The following is a 27,132-nucleotide window of genomic DNA, read 5'->3' on the forward strand; positions in this document are numbered from 1 at the left end:
AAAGTTATTCAGTAATAGTAGGTCTATGAATTTTGAATTACCCTACTGTCATGTTTCTGCAGTTATAAAAAATTCCTGACAATAAGGCTTGAAAGTCAAGCTTCAAGGCAAATTTTACCCTATGTACTGTGAGTTGCCTTCAAATTTACTTGGTGACAAATTTATGATCCTTCATTCCTCTGTGGAAGGGACAGTTTGCTGAATACAGCAAATATGCTGCTACTGTGATTACAGCACCAGCTCTTTTCAAGTGACTGTTCAAAACTGTTTTAGGTTGCAAGATGTAGCTGGGGATGTGTACTCTATTTGCCATCTGTTAGAGGTGGGGCAGTTTTCTTTATCGCTTCCACAACCAATGCTCCCTCCAGGAAGATATCTTCTATTAATGGGCCTTTGAGTCTCACTGCATGACTGAGAAACTTACATAATCCCATTTTGAGATGCTCCACCCAGAGGGAGGAGCCCAGCATTCCCACCTGGATATAACCTGAGACTTGGAACACCAGCTTTCTCCCTCTGGTTCCCAGAGGAGCAGCCGCCTTCTTCATAGATTCCCAGAGAAGACCAGGCCCATCTACACCACCACTGCACCTTCAGAGGAAAACTACAGCCTTGTACAGGATCACTGCTCCAACAGAACCACACCTGACATTCCAGGAGGACGGCAGCCACCATTTAATCGTGCTGCTACCAACACCCTGACCAGCAGGGTTGCCAGGCTGTATTCTGACTCTGTCAGTGTTGTTTTGTATTACTGCGTTTTTATTTTTACTTTTATTTTTCCTAATACAGAACTGTTATTCCTAGTCCCATGTCTTTGCTTGAGAGCCCCTTAATTTCAAAATTATAACAATTCAGAGAGAAGAGGTTTATATTATTCATTTCAAGGGAGGCACCTGCCTTCCTCAGCAGACACCTGTCTTTTCAAACCAAGACAAAAGCCCAAGTTCCAATGTATGTAACTTTCTTTTCCCTCTCTTTTACCAACCTCTTTCCCCCAGAGAGCAATCAAGTACTGTTGCCAGTGTATTCCTCAAAGGGCAGTTCCACTAGTGTGGTACTAGTCTTCTGCTGCTGAAGTGGCAGCTCATAGAACCCCAACTCCTCACTAGGATACAGTGATGCAAGCTGTAGACATTGGCTTTTTCTTTGCTTTCACCCCATCTTTACAGGGCCTGCCTGTGAGCTCCACTCCTGAGTTACCACAGATCTCTAGTATCTGCAAGACTGTCTACCCATATGGTATTTTAAAAGGGTAAAAAGTCAAGGGGTTTTCCAGGTACTCCTTTCCCTAATATCACTGCTATACTTCCTACAGAAGACAGTTCAGTATTTTGGAAAGATGGTGTTTTAAACATGCAGAGACAGTATCTACTAAACAAAATGGCAGGCAGGTGTTTCAGCAGGCTTTTAAAAGCATGGCATCCCACTCCAAGCCACAAATCTCTTCAGGTGTTACACTTCCTCCTGGTTACATCATCCACATCTGTCAGGCAGTTCTGACAAAGTAGTCCAGCTCATCACTGAAAAAGGAGAACAAGATTAAGTAAAATGGCTCATTCAAGGTAGAAATTTTAATTTGCAAGTCAGCACACAACAGTTTGTATTAGCATGTTGCTAACTCTGAGAAAACAAAAACAAACCAACAAAAAACCTAAACCCACAAAGACTAATACTTCTCAGAAAGTTTAAATAAAGTCTTTTGGTCTCGTCTCAGATTCCGGATCCGTATAAAGTTTTTCAACAGGAATTCAGGTTCGGGATAGGATCATCACAGATGAGACAAAAGTGATACATGAACAAAAAATTTAGTAGGACATATTCTATTAGGTTTCTGATTGCTTGGTTTCTGTATTAAAATTTCTAACATTTTGTTATATTTCAGTAATAATGTACATTTATTTAAAACTTTTCATGTAGGTTTGAAAGCTAAGCAAGGTTAGGCACAGCTATCAGCTCACACTGTGCCTTGGGGAACAAGTGTTTTGTAAATGCCAACTATGACTTACCATATAAATTATCAATTACGTTCGTAACTATCATAATGCAAAAGGATCTGAACTGTAAACACAATTACTTTAGACTTAGAACCATAAAATGTTTAGAAGCTTTTCAGTTACATACCTGAATAAGCCAAAAGCACTTGTTCCTACTTGTTTTCTATGAAACGCATTTTCCTGTAAAAAAGACATTTATTAGTTCGGAGAAGTTGTCTTTCATCACTCAAAATACAACTTGCCATCTATTTAGCCTCTCATACAGACCAAACTGCATTATTCAACACGTGCTGCATTAGTATCAGCACACTCCAAGTTCTGTGAAACTTCACTCAGAAGTGTAGTCATGTCACAGTAAGATTTGTTTTGCTTCTCTTGCCCAGCTACTGCTCAACCTGGGTATGAACTATGATAGGAAGGGGGAATCACACTTGATTATTAGGTTATCTGATACTGGTGATTTGTACATCAGGATTAAAAATTTTTATTGGAATTCATACCTTCTACTCAGACACAGCATTCAAGCATCTCTGCAAAGACTGCATTGGTTAGTTAACACTAACAAGGTTTGTTACTTCCAACTTTCTCTACGTTCAGCCATGGAAGTCACTCCCCTTCCTACTTGCAGTAGTGCCTGGCTAAATACAGCAGCACTGTAGGCAGCACTGCTGCACAAGTTTCACTTGTACATTTGAACTTCACATACTAGAACAAAACCTGCTGTTCAAAAGAAAGTACTGGTAGCTAACAAAGTATTTAAAGGTACCTTTCTTGAATAAGGAGTAGAATAAAGTTACAGATGTGTAGCAACACAGGAAAATGAAAAGTTCTCACTCTCTATGTTTTAGCTTTTTAACTAAAACCAGCCTGTGGTTTTGTTAAACACCAATGCAGTAAAGCGAATTTCACTGAAAATTATTAAGTTCAGATACTTAGGTGGGAATGAAGTTCTTGCAGAAACCACTGCTATTATTCTTAAAGCACAGTAAGCATTTGTGAGCATTCTTTTTGCTTGCTTCAAGTACATTATACCAGCCCTTGTGAAGTGATTTATCTCTAGAGCTGAAAGAGCTTAATTTAGAATTCACTACAATTTACCATCAAATGCCATCTTTGTCATTAACATGACTTTTCCTAAATGCTCACATCTGAGTGAGCCCTAAATTGAAGTACAAACATCACCACTAGTTTTCAAACACCACCAACACTTCCTGACCATACCTGACTAGTGCTCGTTATTTACCCACTATAAGGCATAATAGCTTAAGTCTAACACTTCCTCCTCTCTGCTCTTTGAAGATGCAAGAGTCTGCAACAGTACTTCTTTGTGTCAACACAGACCTGAGGTGGGTTTCAATAATGCACCAACATTCTTATTCACAGCGTGGTGCACGCTGGCACCTCACTTGGACACAGCAACAGCATTAAACCAACACCAACTCAGATGATTTATGATTGAAAAATTGTAAGTGGTTTGATCTCAGTAGCCAAAGCCGTATGAAGTTGCTCATCAATGTACCAGGTTGGGCAGTTTTAGCATGACTCACCATTATCCACAAGTATCAGCAACAAGAACTGTAGCACCACTCATACACTCATATATTTCACAAGACAACCCTCACCTCTTCCACTAGCAATGTACTAAAAAAGGAATAAATTATCAACAAAAAATGCCTAGGATTTAATCAATAAATATTACCTGTTTTATTTCCTGTTGCGAGGAAATCTTTCTTCAGGACATGTCACATTGCCATTACTAGAAACTGTTCATGCCACTCTAGAAATTTGAGTAAAATCCCACATTACAACAAGTTCACGTATAATATAACAAGCCAGTAAGAACAACCAATTTCTACTTTTGTAACAACTGGTTATAAGCATTTGAGTAAAATTTAAATGAATACAGATCCTGGAGTTCTTTCTTTTGTTCTTTCAAAGTAGTGAGGATAACAACTATACATTAAAACAGTGAATACACATTTTTATTAAAATATGGGAACATTTGCTTATTTATATTAATAAGCATCCAGATGTACTGTTTTTTTGACTACACTGTTTCATACTTATTTCCCAATAAAATGCAAATTCACAATTAAAAGCTAATCTGAAGTAAACTTTACAATTAGTATGAACATTTCAGGACAGGCATTTTACCAGCCCGTCCAACAAATACCTATTCCAAACCCCCCAGCCCACACAGTTCTAGACCATGTCAAAGATGTCCCAAAATTACCGATACCTCAATTTTACAGCTAATGACAAAACTACTAATTTAGTCCTATGCATCTTCTTCTAATCAATTTATTGTTAATTTATCCTACTGATAATTTAGAACATACATGTTTTTCAGGAAAATCCACTTGTGTGTACCAAGTATTCTTCTACTTCTGATGGTCCTTCCATGAAGTGCTAAAATTAAAGATAAGCAAAATTATCTTTTAAACTAGAAAACATCTCTTGCTGTGGTCTAGCATCATCTCTCATGTTACTATGTCAGAAACAATCACCAAGCACTAAAAAACTGAAGTTTTCATACAATAATTTAATACTCTTCTGGAACAGGTAAAATACCTGACAAGGTGAAATTTTGTAAGAAAAAGAAGTCTAAGAACTAACCTACAGACTGACTAACTCAAAGAGCATCAAACACAAAAATTATCAAATAATTACTTATCATTTTGATGGCAGTTATGAAAATGCAATGTAGTTTTTCCTTTCTGTCCCACTCAGTAGCCATATAAAACTGACAACTCTCTGGCACTTCCCATACTTTGACAGACAAAAAACCCAGAAACCACATTATGGAGCACAGGTATTTACTGACTTGGTCAAAACCAGAAATGCAGTGTTACTTCTAGAGCAACATTAAAAATTACAGAGCTGTTACCTTAGTGTACGATGTACTTCACACCACTGAAAACCTTCTCTCCATCAGACCTAAAAACAAACATGGACAGCCTTACAACTTGAAATCAGCAGACTCATATTACCAGGCCAGTAAGTCACACACATTATGAGGCAATAATCATCAACACAATCTCTAGAAGCAGCATGCTAAGTACTAAATCACAAGCTCGCAGAAGAAAAGCAGCAAGAAATGCAGTTTTAAGCAACAAAGGAGTTTCAAGCTACACCCACGTGAAATTGCTTATGAAAAGCATTGTAGAAATAACTGCATATCCCCACTGTTAAATCTCAGTCCAAAGACCTTTTAAGGAAAGGTTTTAATCACTTTTAAGAACTGATTTCAGTTGGTTTAGAGACTTGCTTTGACCACATAGCAATTGTCAAACTCCACCAACTCTAGCATTTCAAGAAATGCATGACAATACATTATCACTTGAATGTGCTTATTTAAAGTATCTCACCCTGTACTACAGACATAATAAATGCATTGAGCCACAAAAGATAACCTATCAAGCATTTTGTTTCATATCACAAAAACAAAGCTATAGAAAGACTCAAGCTTCCACTTCTTGCATGCAGTAAACTTTATGTTGAGTGTAATAAACTCAATAATCAAGAGTTACTAATGGTTTAAGTTCCAAAAATTTACTGTTCAGTAATCTAATGTGTGACTCAGACTGTTAGACAAGCTAATTTAACACACAATGAATGCACCTGACAACTCCCTATGTAAATCCACCCACATTCTCATCTTTGTTCCCAGGTAAGAGCCTAGATATATTTAATGGTATTTCCCATTCTTTTTGAAGTGCTATGGGTTCAATGACATCAGCATTTCATAGAGGTGACAAAAACGCATCTTAAGCACACAAAGGGCTTCTGTCAGTGCTTTGGGGTTGTGGTGGTTTACTTTTATAACAAATCTCTCTTTATTATGCTGTGCCATTGTCTTAAAAAATAAAGAAAACATAATTAAGTTGGAACACAATCTTATGATTTCCATCAGGTATCACCTAAATGTTGTGGGTCTTTCTCCTTGGGACGCTATGTGGATTTCACAGTACTTTCATATGTCTTCTGCTCTGGAGCAATGCCATGATGCCGGGGGCTGAGCCCTCCAAAAAGAACTACGGGTAACACAAGCGTGTGCACCAACCCTCTGCCACATGAACAGGGTGGTTTTGCTTCATACAGCGTTTTATGCACGTGTGAAGGCTGTCGCAGGGCGCCAGGGGTGCCGCGGCTGAGGGCACGGCACGGCAGGGCAGCACCCCGCACCGCCCCGGCCACCACGGGCGGCGATCAAAATGGCGCGGGCCCGGCAGCGCCACGCGGGTCACCGCCGCCTACCGCTCCCAGCCTGCCCCGCGCCTCGGCATGCGGCTTCCGCCAGGGAGCCTCCCGCGGGGCATGCTGAGAGATGTAGTCCTCTCTAAGTCTCCTCGCACCTCCGCGGCTCTCAGCAGGGCACCGCGCACGGGCGGCTGCGGCCCCACAGCTGGATTAGGGTCGCCTTTCGCCTGGCTCTATTCGCGCCTCCAAGGGTGAGGGCTTCACCTGCCGGCTCCAGCCTCAAGCACTACGCGACCGGCACTGCGGGCGATCCTCCCGAACGCCCAAGCAGAAGGAAGAAGCCATCCCCCCCTCCCCGCCGGGGCAGCGGCAGACACCACATCCCGCGCCGCCTTACCGTGTGCCGACATTCCAGGCGCTCCGCGGGGAAAGAGAGGGCGTTGCGCGCGCGCCCCAGCTTTATACGTACGCTGCAGGGTGGGAACGAGGCTGGCCACGCCCCCTGCGCGCGGGCCGAGGGGCGGGGACGCCGCGCTGAGCTGGCGCGGGGGCGCGCTTGGCTCGTGGGGGCGCGCGTGGTCGTGCTGTCCGCGCGGGCTGGACGCTGAGGGGCCGGCGCGCGCTCCCGCCTCGCTGGGCACGGCGCGGCCGCCATAGGACGGGAGGGGAGGATCGTGCCGCCCGCCCGCCGGGCCGGGGCTGTTCGCTCGCTTTGCCTTACAGCTTTCATGTGTAAAACGCTGAGCGGCTTTGTGCGAGTTTCTACAGGGAGGGCAGGAGCGTACCTGGTGCAGCTCCCAAACTTAAAGAACGTGTTTCCCGAAGAATCGTAGCGTCATTAAGGTTGGAAAAGACCTGAGATCATCGAACCCAACCTGTGACCAAACACCACCATGTCAACCAGACCGTGGCACTGAGTGCCATATCCTGTCTGTCCTTAAACATCTCTAGGGATAGTGACTCCACCAGCTTCCTGGGCAGCCCATTCCAATGGGTCATCACCCTTTCTGTGAAGAAATTACTCCTAATGTCCAGCTTAAACCTCCCCTGGTGCAGCTTCCGTGGACTGTGTCCTCTTATCCTGCTGCTGATTCCCTGAGAGAAGAGGCCAACCCCCACGTGGCTACACACTTCTTTCGGGGAGTTGTAGAGAGTGAGAAGGTCACTCACCTCTGAGCCTCCTTTTCTCCTGGCTCAACACCCCCAACTCCTATCACTCCCCACAGGACTTCTGCTCCAGACCCTTCCCCGGCTTTGTTGCCCTTCTCTGGACTCTTGTCCTCCTTCTAGTGAGGGGCCCAGCACTGGACACAGCACTCGAGGTGTGGCCTCACCATTGCAGAGCACAGGGGGACAATCACTGCCTGGCCCTGCTGGCCGCACTATTGCTGACACAGGCCAGGTGCCATCGGCCTTCCTGACCGCCTGGACACAGCGGGCTCATGTTCAGCTACCAGCACCCCCAGGTCCTTTTCCACCAGGCAGCTTCCCTGCTGTCCCCAGAGGGAATACTCGTTTCTTATATCTGTCTTCTTTTCCTGTTCCCTGGGGCACCCAACTGGTTTACCTTGTGAAGCTATGCCTTGATGTCTCGGCTTTCCTTTGACTCTAATTAGATGTTTCTGAAACATTAACCACATTTCTGTGGGTGCACCCATTTCTACTTTTTGGAAGTAGCATGTGATACTATATCCCTGTATAACATTACAAGTTGTAAGAGCTGAAAAATCTCCTCCTATCCACAGCTGGCAAAAAATTAAGCTTTCTGTAGTTTTTCACTCTATACATTTAGTCTAAGGATATTGTTGCACAGTGAACCTAATAGTGGACTTTAGGAAGAACTTCTGTACTGTGAAAGTGGTGGGACACTGGAAGAGATTACTCAGAGAAGCTGTGGATGTCCCATCTCTGGAAGTGTTCAAGACCAGGTTGGATAGGGCTGCAAGCAACCTGGTCTAGTGGAAGGCTTGGCAGGGGGTGTTATTTTTATTATTTCTGGATTGTCTTTAATGTTCCTTCCAGTCCAAACCATTTTATGATTCACCCTATTCCACCACAGTTTAGCCACTTGAAGTTATGCAGCTGTACTTCGTAAAGTGACTTAGTCTCCATCTGAATCTGCCTCCTGTACTGCTGTGGAAGAGTTAGTGAAAGAAAGTCTTAGTGAAAGGTGCCTCTGCTACAGTGGGAATAACAGGAGCAGTACAGCCTAGATGATGTTTAAACTGATGGGAAACCACATCCTAAATTCTCATCTATGGAGGGTCTTACTAGCTGTTTATAAATAGTGGGTTTTTTTGTGTGTCTGTTTATTGAAAGGTTTAATATATCCATCAACTTGATTAAGGAAATAAGGGAGAAACAAAGAAAGATGGAGAAAAGCTTAAAAAATTTTTGGTGTTTTGACAAGTTACTAACAATATGACAAAAACCAATGTTCCACATATGGACTCTTTTTAGGAGGGTTTAACTGTTGGAAACAGATAAAGGAAATCTAGAATAGTGAGTTGTAAGGTGTGAAAATACTTGGCAATTTTATTCCTAAAATTATTGAGATTTATACTATCAGGAAAACTAAATAGCTGACAAATTTTAAGCAAGTTTTGTTCTGCAGCCCATGGCAGCAGACGACACTCTTCTCTCTGCTTTTCTTATACTTCCTGTTTCACCTGTCTGAAATCTTGAGTGTGAGCTGCAGTTGGCCCCTTTTGTGCTGAACAGGCATGAGGAGAGAGGTCTGCAATGCTGCCTTTTTCTCTGCCTCCCACTGCAGCTGTTTCAGCTGCTGTTTCTGCAGGAGTGAGAGTGAGAAGCTGTAAGCATCGGGGAAGAGCTGCTCGTGCTTCAGGGAGTGCTCAGCAGCCCAGCTTGGGCACAGACAAGCAAGTAATTTATGCTGCTGTTGTCTTTCCATCTGACATATCCAAAAGGCCTCAAAACTGATGTTTGCCACATGGCACAGAAAATGTTGAGCCACCCTTCCTTAGTGACATCAGGGCTAAAGATAAGCAAAGTAATCACAGCCATTAATCACTACTGAATTAGCCCTAAAGAAAGAAGGCAGCTCCTTACCATTCCTTTTCTAAGTGCTAAATAATTCCATATTTCTACCAGTGCCTGTCAAGGGCTTTTACTGCATGTTAGTCTCAAAGACTAGTTAGTCTCAAAGACTAACAAAGACTGGAATTTCTTTTTGGGGAAAAAACACAATTAAGCCTGGACTACATTACAATAAGTATAAATGGGTACAATTTTAGTTTGCATTTGATAATAAGAAGACTATAAATACTGAGGTGACTGAGGGCTGTCCAGGGCTGCGGGGTGCTCTGTAGTGTGAGCTTTGCAGGTGAAACATGGGTGAGCACCCGGTGTGGGGAGCCTCACACTGTGCAGTGCTACAGGCTTTGGAACTTGGCAGAGGAAGCTCCTCATCCCTCTGTTAGATTGGAGGGTACAGGTTTACTAGCAGAGCCTGAATGCACTGCTTTGCAAACCTTTTATCCTCGAAGAAGTGTGTCTCATATTTCTCAGCATCACCCAAGGCTGCTAGCACTGGGCAAGCTTGTGGGTCAAGTGAGGTGCGGCTTTACTGTAGGTAGACAACAATTACAAGTCTGAAAAAAGTTAACCAAACCAAAGTAAAAATGTACACCACAAACATAGGTTCTTTTTCAAAGTAAGGTTCCTTCTTTTGCATTTCTTGCCCCTCCTTCAGGCTTCCACATCTTTAACCTATATCCCAGCTGTCTGGATGAGGGTGCAAGCTGTAGAGCAAGAACTGTTGCCACTCTCCAGAGAGATCCTAAGGCTGGTCTGAACCATAAGCCTGCTTGCCATAAAGTGTTAGTTTATAGATGAGTTGCTTCTGAATTTAGCTCACCACAAGGCTTCACATTCATGCACAGTGTCAGTGCTGGCAGAAGGAAGTGCTGGTTATGAGATAATGGGGATGTACTGGATTGACTCTTGTGTTGGCCCACACAAATGTATGTCAGCCTGGAAGTCTGGTGCTATGACTACCTCCATTGCTTTTCAGGTCTAGGCAACTCTCTCAAAGTTCTCTTTTCTTGTCTTAAATTATTTCTTTCTTGTTCTTTCTCTTTATTTCTATCTTCCCCCCCACTTCCTTTCTGTTCCTCTTTTAGGTCTGGCTTCCTGGATTTTCTCCAATAATGTTGTAGCTTGGATGACTCATGTCTCTTGGTTTAGTTTGGGGTTTATACTGGTGCATCCTTTGGGATGCTGAGTTCCCTTCCCTCTCACCTTCCCAGCAGGAAGTCTATTGTATGTAGTTTTAATTTCTTCCTTTTCAGAACAGATAGTACTCATTGCAAACTCCTGAGCTGACTTTGCCATATTTCACATTATGCATCATAAAATACTTGAGTTGGGAAACAATTTAGCTTATGAATGTGACCCTGTTTTTAGTGTTTTGCAGATACCACAATTTTTTATTTAAGCTTCTCAGGTCTCTCTCTTTGGTTTTTTTTTGTTTTTTTTTTTTTAGTCACTTCAGTGTCACAGAAAGACAAGCATTTTAAATTAAAAAAAAAAAAATAAGATAATAAAAAACATTAGAACAGCTGTACAGGGTCAGATCACAGTGTCACAGAAAGACAAGCATTTTAAATTTAAAAAAAAATAATAAATAAGATAATAAAAAACATTAGAACAGCTGTACAGGGTCAGATCAAAGGTCTACCAACCCCCACCACCCACTAGTATCTTGCTCCCAAATGTAGCCCAAAGTAAATGCCTAGGGAGGGGAGTAGGGATAGAACGAGCACATCCTTCCTCAGGTATTTGCCCAGCCTCTGGGAATATAATGCTCAGAAACCTCCTAGAGGGTTATTATTTTTGTGTGCATGAGAAGATAACAATCCTCCATTAATTTTCTAACCATCAATTTGTTCAGTCTTTCCCAGAACCTTTATAAAATGTTAGCATCCCCAATTACAATGGCAAGGAATACCAGAGCTGAATTAGTGTTACAGGAAAACTCATCTCCTTTAATTCGCTTTGTATCTACTTTCTGTTTGCTCTTTGCACAGTTTTAGAAGAAGTAGTGGATCTTTCCCTCCACAGTCATTCCTTCATTGAGCACCCACCCCCCAATCTCTTCTTCAGGCTGAAGAAACCTCATTTATTTAATCATTCCTCATAGGGGAATCAGTTCCTACCTTTGACTGTATTCTTGCTGATCTGCTTTCAACTTATTTTGCTTTCTGAGGTGGGACCCCCAGACTTTAGAGTCTGTTCAAGAAGCCAGTTATTTGGCTTATGCAGAGGTACCATGATGTTCTCTGCTTTCATTTTTTGTTACTTAGCACTTCCTAAACTCTGGTGTCCTTTTTTGGCTGGCTCTGTGCATGGAGCTGACATTTCCACAGAGCTGTCTGTCATAACTGTGGGATCTCACATTGGAGCAATAAAGGCTTGAGCCCATTGTTTTGCATTTGCTGTTGTGTTTGCTTTCCTTGGTAAGCGGTGCTTTATATTGATCTGTGTTGAATTTCATGTCTTGCTGTTGTACTTACTCAGGCTTTTTAAGCTCCTGCAGCTACTTTCGCATCAGCAATAAATAAATTGATTACTAGTTTTTTTTTACCCCTCTGCATACCACCGATTTCAGATAATTCAGTGGGTTCACCAGTGTAGGTCATGCAGATTCCTGTGGTGGTTGTATTCCACCATGAAAATTAACCATTTGCTTCTACCTTCTGTTTCCTGTCTTTTAATGTTATCTCACATCTGCTTAGTTTTCTTAAAATCATTTGCTAGGAGACTTTAGGAAACCCATACACTAGATCAATTTCTCACATGCTTGATGATGTATTGTGAGTTTGCCAAGTGTTCTGACTATTGCCCTACAGATCATAATTAACTAAATGCACACTAATTCTACTTTTTATAACAAGCTTTTTGCTTATTTCCCTGGAATAGATGTGAGGCTTAGTTTTCTGCATTTCTGTAGAACCTGTTCAAAATGTTATAATTCTTTTTGCTACTTTCCCTTCTTTAGCACCGGAGCAATTTCAAGGAGGACACCACAATTAGAAGTTTACATTTCGCTAGCTTCCTTTAAAGCATCATTTGGTCATGTTGAAACTGCAGCATCTTCGAGAAGTTGGAAGCAACTTCCCTCACGAAAGCCTCAAAAGTGGTGTGGTGCAGGGAATTTCCCCAAATTTTTCACACAGAACACAGGAGCAAAAAATGAATGCAATTACATGGCTTAATTTTCTCTGAACAGGCTTCCTCATGGGGGTCAGATTCATGAATTTGAAAAGGCATGTATTGTTAGTTTTGATGACTAAACAGCGTTACTCTGATGTGTAATGTAAGTTCCCTATTGGCTTTTTACAAGCCTTGAATAGTGATTTTGTGCCTTCAAGACAGTGTTTGCTGTCTTTATACCACTTGTGAGGATCTAATGTGCATACCACTTCTGAGGGTTCTGTTACTTTTGTTTTTAAAAATATCTTCATTTTTAGGTATCTCTCCTTTCTGAAGTTGAGCACAACTGTGGCAGATATTTGGGGTTTCTGCTGCAAAGTTAATCTAAAAGTAGAATGGTTGCTTATACTGACATACTTGGTTTAGTGCCATAATCTAATCAGTTTATATGGCTAAAATTGCCAGTAAAGCATAACTAAGCTTTATGCAAGAAATCCCTCAAACGCTCTTCACTTGGTTACCTAAAAAAAGCTACAAAGTTGGTATATTAAGGAAGGCAAACTAGTTAATATCAATAATTTTAAATTATATCAGCTAGTTTTTCCTCTGTTTGTAAAGGCAATTCTGCGTGCTGTCTCTAGGAGTACATCATTGTAACTATTTCATTGTGTAAGAGGAGCATTCATTATCTTGAATTACTGCAGCAGTATGCCCAAAAATACTTAAAGGAAATTTCAGTCTGAGTCTTTGTTAGTGATTGGGAACAGCATTTTCTGACAGTGTTTACATCTGTTCTATATTGTTCCACATAAACAGCATATTACTGGAAGATAATATGTTTTATTTAATTGCTGTATAATTGCTACTTATCTTACTGGCTTTTCTCATCCTTAAGTGATGAGATGAACAGATTTGGGTGAGTTGAAAGCATTGAAGTGATGAGATGGGAAAAGAACAAACTGCTATTTAATGTTCTTCTCACAGCTCTATGACCCAGCCGTTTACTGCTATCACTTGCAATCACTTCATTAATTAACAAGACATAGGGAAAATAAGGCTTTTCTGTCATATTTATACAGCCTTGGCAAATTAAATGTCAAATCCATTTTTAAATAGGAAATATATCTTCATGTTCCTTAACAAGAGGCTGCTTCTGGCTCTTAGAGAATACAAGGCTGCTGATCGATTTGATTATTTTTACCAGAACTATTCTTAATATTGCCATCTTTCAGAGCCTTTCTTACAAATTGTATCTTATTTCTTACAATATCCTAAAATGACACTCTTCAGAATCAGGAAAAGCAACACATATGTACTTTGCTATTTTTAAAATGAAACACCATGTGAACTATTATAACAAAATAGAAGTTGTAAAACTACATTCCAGTATCTGGAATTGAATCTGATATGATAAGTACAGAATTCTGGGTAAGAAAGAGTCACTCTATTTGAAGTGGCTATTTCTCAGACACTTCTTCAACTGCTTGGAATGTGTCATTTGATAAAGTAAGAAAATCAAATAGGCATACATATTATTTTACTAATTGTATTAATATTAAAACAGATACAATTTAAAAAAAAAATTAAAATGTAGGAAAATGTAACTACCTTAGCTACAGTGCCAATATGTTAATTTTAGTAGATGTAATTATGCATCAGGTCTTCACTTACGATGGTGCATAAGTTTTTCCATCTGTGAAATTTGCACAGATGCAGGTATTTTTAAAATCTTTTATTGTAGAATTTTGTTTCCATGTTGTCTTATTCTTAAAAGTTAGCAGGTTTTGTGAGTGTGTCTTGCTCTCAGCAGGTCAGTTTTGCTCATACACGGAGAGATCAAACAGCACTTTCTAGAGTGTTTTAACTTCACAGTTAAGTAGAACTTAGCAGCTCCTGTGGAAAGGGATCACCTTATTCTTCTCTCCTCTCTGTCACTACTGCAGGATGCTACAAGCAACTACCTGGTGCAATAGAAAACATTTTTAAATTCTTCTTCTGCTTTAGTTTTCTAGCAAATCAACCACCTGAACTGACTTGAGCTGACTGAGCTGAGACTGTGACCATCTAACCACTAGATTTAACAGAAAGGAAGTGGTGGTAACAAAAGCTCTGGACTGGATAATTGTTGAGTAGGGTGATGTCCCCTGACAGCTAATACTCAGGCTGCTATAAATATGATGTGAAACCTCATGCTTGATCCCTCCAAAATGCAGTGTACCCCCTATTTAGTTATGCCTAAATGCAAGTATTCAACCGTTAAAATAAACAATATTAGATATTTAAGAAGCCTGTTCTACCGTTCACTGATATTTACTCTCATACTATTAAGAAGAAATTATCTCTATCTAAATACAAATAAATTAAAGAAACAATTTATATTCAGAGCAGTAAAACTTCTGACTGGTCCTACTAATGAGCAACACTATTGTGATGCTCTGCTCTAGGATATATAAGATTAATGTGTTCAGTGTTTAAAGGTGGAAGTCTGTATTTGTAAAGAACAGAAAGACACAGGCAGCACAGTTAATCCTATTACTATGATAACATTCATTAAAACCCAAATAAGCCATTTCAACTATGTAAGTAATTTGTTAACTTTAAGAGAAAGTAAACTAATATTGATAACTTCTTAGGGGGGAACTCATAACATTGCAAATTTTTACCAGGTACACAAGCACATATTCCCAGTCCTCATATTGACTAATATTCTTGACTTGTCCTGGTATTCTTGACTGGACCAGGTAACAGGCCTCCTGATACCAGAGAGACTGCATCCTTCTGTCACGGAAGTGTTCATACCAGGTGGCCTCTGAAGGCCTTCCTGTGATCTAACCTGCTTTCCCTGGTTGTGCTCTCTTGGGTATTTACCAAAACTCAAAAGAGCTCATCCAGACTCTTGGGGCAACAGAGGGAATGACCTGAGCATTTCAGAACTTGCAGGCTCCCTCTGTGTGCTCAACAGCAGAGAGAGGGTAAGACAAGGCCATCCTGGTTTTTGGTCCTCAGTTTTACATGTGCTGTGTAGGGAAAGGATGGGACAAGGCTGCCACCCCTTGTCAGCACTGAGAACATTGCTCTGCCAGAGGTAATGAACACAGCGTTTCTAAACACAGGGCCTTTGCAGATCAGAGAAATTGTGGTCTGAAGCTTGAGTTGATATGAATCCTCTGGTGCTCTTTAATGTCAGTTGCTGCCAGACTGCGGGTGTACTCCCATCAGCATCCTTTGCGATCTCTAAGCTAGGCCCTCTTGCGAACCAGGAATGGATGATCAGGAGGTTCTCCATTCCTTCTCAAAAAGCAGTGCTGGGAGAATTTTCAGAGGCACCAGTGATCAGATCTGAGTGCATCCCTCCTGGGAACAGCAGCTGACTCAGCCTCCTCCGGAGGAACTCCTAGGTAGAAGCCTGTGTTGGTGTTGTGCAAGATACAAAAAGGTCTGGCCACTACCTGTTCTCAGCTGAGGCAAGCAGCCCACTGCCCACGGGCAGCCTGGTGTCATGTAGGAGAACTTAGGATGCCAGATGGGGCTGAAGAAACTGCTGAGTGGCCCTGGTAGCTGCATGCACAGTGAAAACCATTAATATTTGCTGTAATGCAGCTGACTATTCCCACAGGAGCTGTCGCAGTTGCCAGAATTACCATATGACCCTGGCTGGTGCCAGTTGCCCTGTTAATTGCTATCTTTCATTTCTCTTGAAGATTCTGCAGTTTATTGGCAAGCTTAAGCAGTTTCTATGGACTGCAGTGGGAGTTTGTGACACAGCCTGATTGTAGGGTTTGTCTATTACATGTGAGTAAGGGATAAACTAAGATAGCTTTAGCATAATTAATATGTATTCTACTAGGAGTGTCATAGCGTTTGAAAACTTCACCCAGCCTACCAGACTGGCTGTAGGCAGAAGCAGACTAAGAGGTTATCCATGTCCTCACCTTTTGGGAATCATGTGGGTCCAGCTCCCTGTGTTCTTGTCCTGCTGTCACCCTACTTTGAGTTACCACAGACCTTGCTAGGATCTGCAGTAACTTGATCTTACTTTGTACCTACATTTCTGCAAGAAAGGCAGGACTTGCCTTGCAGGCACTGGGAGGGAGCATCAGGCAGAGAGTGAGACAGTGGCTCTTGCCCGTGTTTCTCCAGACACTGCATGGGCCGGGCCATGGGCCTGGGCAAAGCCATGGGTTGCTGAAGGTTGCAGCAGAAGAGCTGCTGGAGGAGAAATGTGCTGCACGATACTGCATGACAAAACGAGAGGCTGAAACCTTGTTTGAACTAGTAAGCAATCGGTTTTGCAATGCCGATCAGACAGGTACACCTGACCTGCAGCCAGTCTGGAGATGATACAGGAGTGGATGAATTTTCCCTACTCAATGGTTTTGAAAGGGATGACCATTAAGCTCGTTCCTCTGTAAACACAAGAGGGCACTCCCGCCTCACTCCTCGATGGTTTGTAGCACAGGGAAGCTTTTCATGCAACAACAGATTTGCAGCTAGTCCGTTGTGCATGCTTTGATAACACAACACTATGCATTTATAAGCATTTATAGTTCGTGCACTTACAGGCCATATTTAAGAAATGTGGTCTTAGTTTGATGCTTTCTCTAAATGTATGTATGGAGAAAATATTGAATTTAATCCTGCTCACAATGCAGTAAAACCAAAACTCATATGTCCTTTTAACCAGAGTCACACTGAAACTGGGGGACGATAGACTACTTGTTGGGGTTTTAGGTACATTATCTCATGGAAACAGAGTTTACTTGTTTTGTCTGCAGTAAAAAAAAATCTCCAAGAGCAACTACAGAGACGGATAATGAAATTTAAAGTTGTTACACTCACTTGCCAGCACCCGTGTCTTGAAGTAGCATGCCAGTAATCCATTCATAGAAGCTTTTCTTGTCCACTCATTTTTTGTCTGCCTCATGTGCTATGCTATCAATGTTTTGCACACTCTAGTCATTTTTTCCTGTGTAAGTGACTCTAGTCACTTACACAGGAAAAAATGTATTTTATGCTTACTCAAGGGCCTCTTGGCTGCAGGGATCAGTCTCATTTGATCACTCAGAACAACTTTTTTAACAACTTTTAATATTGTTCAGCACAGTAAAAGAAAAGCCAGGCTTGTAAAGGAGCACTTTCTGTCCATTTTGAAATACAATGAAATCCACAAATAATTACCCTTTAAATGTAAATACATATATTTACAAACCTCGAAGTCCACTGTGCTAATTATCTCAGTTTACAGTTCCTTCATTTGGAGAAAGTTATTTGGTATTGTCTGAAGCTTTTCTGTGGGGAAGCAAATTTTAACTGCACATGTAGCATTTTCACATTCTTTCTGCAAGGTGTATTTCCATGCTATTTTGTGTAAATGAGATGCACTTTTCATTGTCCCTTGATGGTCCCCTCCCTGTGAAGTCTATTTTAGCCTCTGTTTCCCATATAAGACATAAAATGTCAGGCAGTGGAATAAGGAATGGGGTGGGAGGAGAGAGGTCTGGCAGTGCCCCATAGGAAATGGCAGGTTTGTGTACATGAGTCTTGTCCAGATTCCAGCTTGGTGATCTTCCTCTGCACTTCTTACCCCTTCTTCTCACCCTCATGCTTCTTTTGGTCATTATGAGTTTCACCGCCGATTTCTTAAACAACTCTTCCTTTGGCCAGCAGGTCTGATGTCTCTCAGAACATTTTTGATTTGAGATGCTGAAAGCAAGAAACAGAAGGATCAGCACTATCCAGTACAGCACTCTGGGGAAAAATTTGAGGGACTAGAAGTGTAAAGTACTAGAATAAGAATTATGTAAAGTGCTGGCATTGAAGGCATGTGAGTATGGGCTGTGGAGATTTGCATTGCATTTTATCTTCATGACACTACTTTTTTATTTTATGGCCCAGCAGACCCTTAACTCATGCCTGACTGCTTCATAAAGTAGACTGTTAAGTCTACTTAAAGATTAAAACCAAACAAAGTGTTTGTAAGGAAACTTCGTAGAAAAATATTGAGTCTAACTGAATTGTCATTTACCAGTTGCTTCTTCAAAGAAATCTGGTTTAAAAAAATGTGTGTTTTGCATGAAACAAATGAAGCAGTGGCAGATCTTTTTTGGTTAACGTGCTGATTTCATTTTCAAGCATGATCTTCTCCTCAGAAGTAGTGAATGATTTGTAAGTATGGATGTTTCTGAAATGATGGCCCTAAAAGTCGACTTTTAACTATGTTAATAAACCGTATTGAAGAGCCTGGCTGCTCTACAGAAGGCCTCCTCTGCCAGCACCAGGAAATTACTCCCTCAAGGAGGGTCGAGAGTGATTATTAAAACAGAAGAAATTAATTTGAAATGCTAGTGACTCTCTTGTAGGTTTTTTCCTTTTCCTATAAATGGTCCTATTCATATGCGTGGCAAAGTTGGGACAGGAGGAGGAACTTGTCATAAGTATTATAATTTGAAAATATATTGTGACTATGAATTTGGCTATGAGACATTATTGTAATTAATTATGTAATCTATTATTGATAATTATTAATTTTCCATTCCTATTTGTTTTTGATTGAATTATGAAGCCAGTAATCCCATCCTCCATTGTAGATAAACCAATTTCCCAGTCCTTTCTCTTGTCTGAGTGACAGGAGGTGCTCTGGCCAGAGATGTGATGGTTCAGTTGTTGGCTGATGGCTGTTACAACCACAAATGCTCTGTAGAAGCTTTTCTACCCTGTCTTTGAGCTGTATATGGAAAGCTTTGCATTTTGTGCAAGCAGCTCCTGTTGCACAGGGCATGCAATGCGTGGGGAGAATCCTGTGGCACTGGAGGCAGCATGGGGATGTGCTGAGGCCAGTGCTGTCTGGGGACAGCCAATCTTGGCAAAGTAGGCTCAGCAACCTCCATTTGTCAACTATGCTTTAGCAATAAAGAGTTAAACTTCTCTGTTCAGTCAGACTTCAGACTTGGATGTGTTTAAATAGTGCAGGAAACAATTGCCCAGGAGAGAACTTGTGAAAGGCCTTACACCAAAAATGTTTGTTTAAATCATATTCGCAAGTAAAATGACAAAAATGGTTTGCTTATAGCATTGGCGGATGGTAGTTTAAAAACATCCTGAAGGTAGATCCTGGGAGGGATAAGTCAATATGTCCTGAATCTTATCCATGCTTGAAAACATGAGTCAAATTTAATTACAGACTCTTGGGTGACTGCCTGGTTGGAGAAACCTACCACGGTTAGTGATGGAGCAACTGCCCTCATGGAAACCACCCAAAACGAAAAAAGAAGACTGAGATGGATTGTTTTGAAATAGTATACAAATAATGTGGAGTGTTAGTGTACTTGGCTGGCTGTACAGAAATTCAAGGAGTGATGCAAGGAGGAAAATCAGTGAGAATTATGTGGGAGATCATGAAGCAACAGCTGTAGACAGAATCTGCCACAGTAGTTCTTGTTAATGAAATAAAAACTTGCTTCATGTTATTTGTGTGTTATGAGAATGGGACAGAAAGGTAAGACACAGAAGTGTTCCAGTTTAAAATTATAATAACTCAGCATCTACTGACATCAGAAGTCCTTCAACTGACTTGACTCAACCTTTAGTCAAAACTCCCATCACTGAGACATACCAGAATGGAGACAACAGAATAATTTGGGTGATCATCTTAAAAATAAGACACAATGCTCTAGCCATCTGCTGCCAGTGATCACCAGCAAACGATAGGCTCTGAAAAGGTCCTGAAATTCCAAAGAAAGCATCCCCAAAATGCTGCTGAGCAGAAATGTCTCTTGAAAAGTAGGACTGTGCAATGTCATGGATGCCAAAGAAGCATTCAGAAACAAAAATATGAAAGTGCTTGCCTTGCTAAGTTATATATTGCTGCAATGACTACAAAGCTGTGCCTATCTCACAGTCTCTTTGTGAAGCTGCAGTTTAAGAGTGAGGCTACAGCTTAAAATAATCTGGTCTCAACATCAAGGATGTACAATTTTGAGGCCTCTATACCATTATTTTAATGAGAGATGAAGTTGTTTAGTGGGATACTTTGACTTCTAATATTCATGGGCATGATCTATGGTGCATCCTGCATCCTCATGTAGTACTCCAGAGATAAGCAAACCAAGACACCCAACGCTGCAGTTTGGGCTATGATGGCTTGTGAGCAGGTAATAGCAGCTGAGTTATTAATTAACATGCCTAGACATGACACAATTATTAATTTGAGTGGATAATTTCTGTTTTGGCAAAACAGTGGTAACCAGGGCACTGTGAGAGGGAAACGGTTGAGTCATCTGAGGGCAGAAACAGTCACAAGTTTGCATACATGTTGCCGTTTTAACAGAACATTTTAAATGACTTTTTGAATGCCTGAATCAAAACAGAAAACCTGTAGTTTCCAATCCCTAATGTCAAAGAATTTAGTTGTGTAGTGTTATTCAAAATGCCCCCTCCACTTCCTCTTTACTTCCTGAGATCTGTGCAAGGCACTTAGGATTCCCATAAGGAATTCAGATGTTCAGAGGTGCTGTGTTTGTGCTCACTGGATGTGAAGGCAATGACGATGAACCCACTCTGTGGTCCTGCAGGAGCTTATTTGCTTCCTGAGCACTGACGAGGAGACCAGACTGCCCTTTGTGTCTGACTGTAAATTGAAACATGATTCAAAGTATTCAAATAGTGAATTTTTAGAAGGTAGACTTGCAAGTAAAAATTCGTGCTATACATGAACAAAAGGATTTTTAATGATTCTCACTTCTCTCATAAGTTCATTGTCATTAATCTCAGTGAATCTGTGCTGATTAACACTGAACGCAAATCTGATTCTTCTCTTTCATTCTGCCTCACTGGAGACACATTGGCTTGCCCTAGAAGCCTCTGTATAGCAATAGACAAGTACTGATCCCATTGCAATTGTTCTCTAAATGGTGGGAGTTGCTGGGTAAGATACCAGCAGGCATGGAGCAAGTGAGTTATTTACAGAGAAGAAGTTAAATGTGGTGACTTGATCTGTTCCGTCTAGAGAAGTAAGATTTCCCCCCCCTCGCCCCCCCCCCAAAGGAAGGGGGATAAAAAAACTAGGATTTAGAATGTACAGATCTAGGAGTGAGAGCCTAGTCCCTGCAGCACAGGATTGCTGTTCTTGGACAGCAGACCATGATCTTTGTATGGAATCTGCAAGGCAAAGCGACTGTGGTTCATTAGGCTTGCTCTGTCTGAGCTTTTTGACATGTTTGTAGCTTGGTTTCACTTAGTCTAGATGTGACAGCATTTTTCTAGTTGACCAGATATCTGTAGTTAATTTCTTTCACTTTTGTGTGTCTTTTGTGTTGTACAGCTGTGGTTCTGTATAGATATTTCAGCAGACAGTTATCCTATATGTGGAATGAGGTATTTATAGCTCTAAGACAGTGATGTAGTGTAGAGAAATACAACCCTGGAGTGATAGCATCAGCCTTGATAAATGCAAAAATGAGACACAGCACAGAGGAATGCAGGAGGGGGATGATAAGAAATAAGGCCTTGTCCTGGCACTGGAGACCCCATGGCTGTGAACAGTTCTACAGCTGCCAGATAAGGAAGTGCAGATCTGGACAGAACTGGTTGCAGGGGTAACAAAGAACATTAAAAAAGTAGATTTTTTTGCTGTGAAGTGTATGTCTGAGGTGCAGGGAGTCTCTCACAGTACTCTGGACATCATCAGTGCAGAGCTATCCTAGAAATGATAGGACAGCTACACAGCCCACCTCCACAGACCTTCAGTCAGACAAGTGGAGTAGACCTCTGCAAGGAGGGAGCCCAGTTTTCCTGGGACCTACAGGGGGTGCAGACGTAGAGGAAAAATCTCCATCTCTCAAGGTCACATCACACTTTACCTCAAAGATGTGCAAAAATAAGGGCACACTACCAGTAGCACTGGCATATCACTGTAGGAGGTAGCATAGTATTTATGCTTCTGTCACCAGAAGAACACAGCTGAAAAGCATTAAAGTTGAGAAGAATTCACTTAGTAATTCACACTTAATCTGTGTAAACTAAGAGTATGCATAGGTTTTCAAGCTATAATGTGTTAAGTTTCTTATGTGATTCTATAGATTGCCTACAAAATACTCTGAAAACATCTTAGCAGTCCTTCAACATCTGTTTCAAAGGTGTTTCTCTAAATTGAATATTCTGTTATTGCTCTTCCTGATTTCCCTCTGTGAAGGGGAAAGATGATGAAGTGTGGTTTATCCCTGACAATAGATTTACTCTGCCCATCTAAAAATGCCCAGTACCCATGAGCTACTGCTGCTGGCTGGTTTGTTAGTCTGTGTGATTTACAGCAGACATGCTGTACTACAGTAACAAATGTGTGCTGTCCCTTTCAAGACATGTTCTCTCATGCTGATGATAAACAGTCTTCCTGAATTGGACCATCGTCCAAAAAAAAAAATGAATTATACATACAACAAACCTCAGATCTTGATTTCTCATTTAATTGGATTTGATGTTGCTGTTACAGTGTCCTCTCACTGTAGTATTATCCTTAAACGGTTGTCAGGAAAAGGCTGGCATATAGTTAATTTGTGTAGGTGGTTTTATTTTCACAGATATATTATTGTCATGCCTGGTAGTGCAGCAATTTGTATTTGTTTCAAACAGGCAGACAGACTTACTCCTGTGCTTGGCTCAGTGCAAGGCAGGACCTGTGGTATTGTAATTCAGAGACTTCTTCCAGAGGATGAGAAATAGCTGTTGGTGGAAAACTCCATGGTTCAGGGATCTAACTCTCTCTCCATAGTCCGTAAATGAGAATAATGCAGCTCTTTAGTGCTTAGAACTGTTGGGGGTTTTGGTGTGCATTTGTCCTGCAGTTTCATGGTGGCCTAAAGGCAGCCTAATTGCATAATGTTATTGTCCCAGCTATCAGTGCATGTTCCCATCTCTGCTCTTGCACTGGCTCAAGCCAGGCCTCAGGTGTTCATTCCTCAGCTAAGACTTCAGTAAGATTAGTTCCCAGTCGGATCAGCAAGCAAACCAAGCTCAACCCCAGGTGGTGAAGGCTGAACCTGATGTGACAGAGGTGCATGGGTGACACAAGGGCACTCATTCTGTGGTGCTGTACTTTTTGATCACCTTGCTGTGGTCATGGTGCTACATCCACATACAGATGTGTCTCTTACATCTGTATTTTCAAGGCTGACAGAAAATGATAGGGACTAGACTCAAAGGATGAGGTTCTTCATCACAGCCAGTGGAATGATTGAAGATTTATTTTCCGGAAATTTCTACCTCACCAAGCCTGTTCTCTCTTTACAATTATTCAAGATCCCCCATTTGCTCCCAAAATTTCACTTTTTAACACTTTGTGAATGTAATGGCACTCTTTTGGTTACTGAGTTGAGAGAATTTATAGAATGCTAAATATTAATACATTACATGATCTCTGAGAACCTGGTGAGAGCATGGAAGATGGCAATGAATTGCTGTGCTAGAACTGCTTCCAATCTATCCCACTGAAAGAACCTGCAGCTTCTCACACAGTATTTTGAAATCTTTCTCACAGAAAGATTTTGAAGGGTGGTCGTATTGCAGAATGCTAGGCACCAATAAATATCTTCTTAAAAGGAGAAGGTTGGATGAAATGTCTCAAATAAAGCTCAGCCCCATTTTTGTAATATGATGCTCTTACTCAAATCAGCTTGAAATCTTTCCAGCGAAGTCATGAGTAAGCCTAAATTGATCACATTTTTACTATACCTGTTTTACAGTAGCTGACATTGATTTGATATTACTGTTCTATTTTAGTGCTTTGTAAAATGAATGCCTTAACTCATTTTTCTCATCCCCACACTAATACAGTGTCCCTATCTGTAACCTGTAGAGGCAGCTGAGATATACTATATACAATTCTAGAAATGTACTCATTAAATTATTATGCAGTTCTGTGCATCATAAGAATACGACGTGATATGAATAATGTGTCTTCCACTCCAGATTTATGTGCTTGCATTCTTGTTACATTTCTCTTTCTGTATTGTTTGTATTCTCTCAACCATTTGTAAATACTTAGGTATAAGTTATACCATGATGTCAACTGCCCTTTGTTACCATGGTCTCAAGACTGAAGTAATTACAAAAAAGAAGTTTATTTCAGAATGCAACACGGGCTCTAGAGTTATACTTGGAATTCTTGTTTCAAGATGATACATAAATGTGGGAGGGGGGCAAATTAGAACAGGTCGTTGTTCCCAAATAGAGGGACGACATAAATAGCCGCAACTAATAATAGTCTGCAGAGATCAAGGGAAAAGTCTGGAAAAAGGATGTCTTATCTTTTGTGAATAATGACCAGGATGGCCAACACTTAAGCAAACAGGACACACATAGGGCCCTAAGGGGATGCACCCATGGATACTGAGGGAGCTGACTGCTGTGTACACAAAGAATTACTGTAATTAACTTGGTAACTTCCATTTTTAATGGTCAGCACAGATGATACTCATAAAATTTAGATCAGTGTAATTCCAGTTAATTTCCCTTGCCTGCACAAAGAACCAATCCAATCAATTCATTATGTTTTCCTGGAACACCAGGCTTTCAGCTCGTTATGTTAAGGTACATTGAAAGAGGAATCACCTTACTTGAATATGGAAAATTTACAGCAATTTGGAAATTAATTAATAGTGCATCAGATTACCCTGCCTTGGGGCCAGCAATATCCATCAGAGGGGTAGGGCAGGTGCCTGGGAAAGGTATTAGTGTGAGCCACGTAATTTCTCATGTTGCTGTATCCTATCAGAGGATTCTTCTATTCTTGGGTTCTACAGCTTCCTCTCATTTTTCAGTCTCCTCATTTGCAATCTGCAGTAAAATTGCCACTGCTATTTTGGTAAAGTAGCCATGGTTCATACATCTTGACAGGTATAGCTACCAGAACTGCTTGTTTTCAATTTTATATTTTAACACAATACTGCATTAAAGGATTAACAGGTTTCTTAACTGCATATAATAGTTTATGACTAATGCAATGTTTAACTTATGTGACAATATACCTCTTTGTGGTTTCCCGAAAAAAGGACACGTGTAACACCTCTGATATAAATTCATAGCAGTAAACTTTCAATAGGTATGAATTTTCCCCAGATGCCCAGCCTTTTGAATTCTCCTTGTTCCTTTGTGTTTTCTACCTCCATTCACCCTAGTACTTGTTCTTATGTGTTGTATTCCCACTCCATTAGTGTTACAGAAGGCTAAAATGTTTTGATTTGCTATTTTTAATTAAACCACGTGGTTCTTATCACACATTTTACCTCTAAGATATATAATACTGTTTGTTTCCTTTTGGCATGAATAGGCAGGCTTAGTAAGAGTGAAAAGGTCCAGGTAAGGGATATAGCCATTCTTTCAAACTTAAAGACAACTTTCTATAAAATGGAAAAATTAAAGGAACCTATAAAATTCCTGTTGTAAGAACAAAGGGCTGCAACAGTTAGTGATTTTATTTTCCCCCTAGGGATTCTTTTTGCAAAACCCTATCAACTGAGCATGGTGAGAAATAGTTTTGAAAAACTCAGGACGTTGTTGTGTGAAGTAACAGTTGACTCTGATCAGCAGAATCCATTTCTAATCAAAAAACTCATCCTGCTCTCCTTAAAGCAAATTACAAATGAAGAGTGCAGCTCCTTGTCTGAAAAACAGAACTCCACCTCTGATCTGTGAAGATCTACCTCCTCATCTTGAAACTACAACACAGTTTTATTTTGTAGTACAGGATTTTATGCCCTTGAAGTAAAATGCAACAAAGGGCAATTGTACAATCAGATTTCTCTCCTGATATATTGAGAGAACAGCATGGTATTACTGTGGTAGTTTTGCTGCTTTAAAAAAATTGTTACAATTGGTTTCCAGCTCTTCATTCTGTTTGCTCTGTGTTGTCTCCTCTAGAGGGCAATTTAACACAAGCTATACATTTATGAGACTTTTAGGCTGGTAAGTGCTCTGTCAGTGATAAGAGAGGTTGAAGAATTTATTTCCATTTAAAAGGCCTGAACAAGCTAAAACTGGTTTGTGTGGCTGCCTGTCCATAAAAGATTTGCAGGGGGCTGCTTAGACTGTTAAGAGTTCAGAAAGGTGTCTGTGCTCCCAAGGTCACATTGGCCTTTTCCAGTCCTGTAGAAGGTCAAACACAGGTTTCTGAATGTCCTTATTTTCCAGAAGAGAGTCCCTTCAACACAGGCTTGGGCACATCATCTGCCTTTTTTTCTGTATTCCTTCCTTCTGCTTCCTTTAAACTTGAAAAATAAAAGAAATGCATTACCAAGCATGAACAAGTAATTGAAATTCATGCTGCTGCTGCTGCTCAGCTACCTTTGTGAGGGTCTTAAGGGCATCCTGAGCTCTGGGCAGGGGCTTCAGATGCTCAGGGAGTCAGTGCTCCTTGTCTAGGTTGCCACCTGCCTGCCCTTGGGAAGCTGTGTCATCTCTGTGCCTCAGTTTCCATGAGCAAAAAGAGGACAACAAACAGCTGCATCTGATTAAAATGGTGTTTCTTAGGGCTCACCAGGTTTCTTGAAAGAGAGGTTCTGTAGAGACCGTTGTCATGGGCCCTACAAGAGCAGGAGATGCCAATCCTGTTAAATGGAAGAAAATCCATAAATATCAGACAAGTTGATGACCCTGCTCTCAGAAACGATTTGCAGAAGTATTAATAACCTTGTAGTGACACTACATTAACTGTGTTCAACCCTGTTTTTCTTATCTTTTTAACCATAAATGGTTCTTATTTTCATAC

General features: G+C 40.9%; 1 long non-coding RNA gene and 1 other non-coding gene across 2 annotated transcripts; both read right to left on the bottom strand.

Moving 5' to 3' along the window:
- Window positions 1–677: 677 nt before the first annotated feature.
- On the bottom strand, window positions 678–6,631 carry LOC121360514. Its single transcript, XR_005956218.1, has 6 exons — window positions 6,595–6,631; window positions 4,885–4,934; window positions 4,337–4,406; window positions 3,697–3,774; window positions 2,125–2,177; window positions 678–1,523 (listed from the first exon to the last, which is right to left on the bottom strand). It is a non-coding gene; the product is annotated as an uncharacterized LOC121360514 (long non-coding RNA).
- On the bottom strand, window positions 1,711–1,780 carry LOC121360549. Its single transcript, XR_005956224.1, has one exon. It is a non-coding gene; the product is annotated as a small nucleolar RNA SNORD50 (small nucleolar RNA).
- Window positions 6,632–27,132: the final 20,501 nt, after the last annotated feature.

This window comes from Pyrgilauda ruficollis, unplaced genomic scaffold (genome assembly GCF_017590135.1).
Source record: "Pyrgilauda ruficollis isolate IOZ18807 unplaced genomic scaffold, ASM1759013v1 scaffold51, whole genome shotgun sequence".
NCBI classification, from domain to species: domain Eukaryota; kingdom Metazoa; phylum Chordata; class Aves; order Passeriformes; family Passeridae; genus Pyrgilauda; species Pyrgilauda ruficollis.